Here is a 2027-nt window from a genome sequence, read left to right as displayed (position 1 = left end):
CTTCGATTGCAACAAGTCTCCCTCTCCCTGCAGCTGAAAAACACACCCGCTGCATGATGCTGCCAGCACCATGCTTCACTGTTGGGACTGTATTGGACAGGGGATGAGCAGTGCCTGATTTTCTCCACACATGCCACTTAGAATTAAGGCCAACAATTTCTATCTTGGTCTCATCAGACCAGAGAATCTTATTTCTCACAATCTTGGAGTCCTTCAGGTGTTTTTTTAGCAAACTCCATGCGGGATTTCATGTGTCTTGCACTGAGGAGCGGCTTCTGTCGGGCCACTATACCATAAAGCCCCGACTAGTGGAGGGCCACAGTGTTCTTTGGGTTCTTCTTTACCTCTCTCACCAAGGCTCTTCTCCTCCAATTGCTCAGTATGGCCGGACGGCCAGCTCTAGGAAGGGTTCTGATCATCCCAAACGTCTTCCATTTCAGGATTATGGAGGCCACTGTGCTCTTAGAAACCTTAAGTGCAGCAGAAATTTTTTTTGTACCCTTGGCCAGATCTGTGCCTTGCCACAATTCTGTGTCTGAGCTCTTCAGGCAGTTCCTTTGACCTCATGATTCCCATTTGCTCTGACATGCACTGTGAGCTGTAAGGTCTTATATAGACATGGGTGTGGCTTTCCTAATCAAGTCAAATCAATATAATCAAACAGCTGGACTCCAATGAAGGTGTCAAACCATCTTAAGGATGATCAGAAGAAATGGACAGCTCCCGAGTTAAATATGAGTGTCACAGAAGGGTCTGAATACTTATGGCTGTGTGATATTTCAGTTTTTCTTTTTTAATAAATCAGAAAAATCAACAATTAGTTTTTTTTCTGACAATTTGGGGTGCTGTGTGTACATTAATGAGGAAATAAAATGAGCTTAAATGATTTTAACAAATGGCTGCAATATAACAAAGAGTGAAACATTTAAGGGGGTCTGAAAGCTTTCCGTACCCACTGTAGAGACAAAGTGGAATCAGTCTTCCACTCAAAAGGAAGTGAAGAGATGCTTGAGATGGTCTCATTTTTCTCTTTACTAGCCACGACATACACTGTGCCACTCTGTCTTTTTCAGTTCTCGAGCAGCTCTCTTCCCTAACCCCTTTCTTTCCCCTCATCCCCCTGTGAGGTTTGATGGCTCACCGAATCGAACAGGAAGATGTGAAGGAGGAGAGTGAGATGGCAGAACATATGGGAGGGAGAATGGAAAATGAATGGGCGGGGATGGTATGGGGAGACAAAATGTACAGTATGAGGATTTGCAGGGCTATTTCACAAAGCTGCCATGCTGACATTTCCTCATGCAGCCTTTTTTGGGAAAACAATCCCATTTCCCCTGGCTTTCCACTCCCATTGCTTCTGATTTCCCAGGAAATTACTGGAGGACTCTGCTGGTGTGAGATGTGCTGGTGTGCAGCCAGGTGACTGAAAGGGTGAAGCAAGGGTACAAGGAGAGTACAGAGTAAGGGGGGCTCCCATCCTTAGCTATTCCACTCACGTTCACCTTGCAGTCCCAATTATTCAAGTCAGCATGCACGAGCGTTCCCTGCCAGCCAGCTCGCCAGCCGGCCCCAGCTGTGAAAAGTGGGTCATGGAATTTAAAGACGCACGCTCAGCTTCTCGCATCCATGCACCCCCATCTTGACTCGCAGCAGCCGTGCAGCTCCCGCAGTACCATCCGCAAGGCTGTTTCTGAATATATGTCAGTGAATCAGAAGATATCCATTCTCAGCATTCTCTGCGGCATCCTATTCTTTCACGATCCCCCCCCCTCCATGTGGCTAAGGACTCTTTGCTTCAGCCTTGCAGTGTAGTGCCCTAGAGAGAAATATTCTACCTAGCAACAGCGTACAGTAGGGCACTAGGCTAGTCATATGGGGACAGACTGGCAGCAGAGAAAGGTTACTCATGCGCACAGTGAGCAATAAAGTCATACTCTGATGAACTCTACATGCAATCAGACGGGCTGGCCTACGAAACTAAAATGGCCCACATGGACCACCTTTTTCATCCACAAAACAACATACGG

This window comes from Phycodurus eques, chromosome 18 (genome assembly GCF_024500275.1).
Source record: "Phycodurus eques isolate BA_2022a chromosome 18, UOR_Pequ_1.1, whole genome shotgun sequence".
NCBI lineage: Eukaryota > Metazoa > Chordata > Actinopteri > Syngnathiformes > Syngnathidae > Phycodurus > Phycodurus eques.
Note: the sequence above shows the minus strand (reverse complement) of the source record.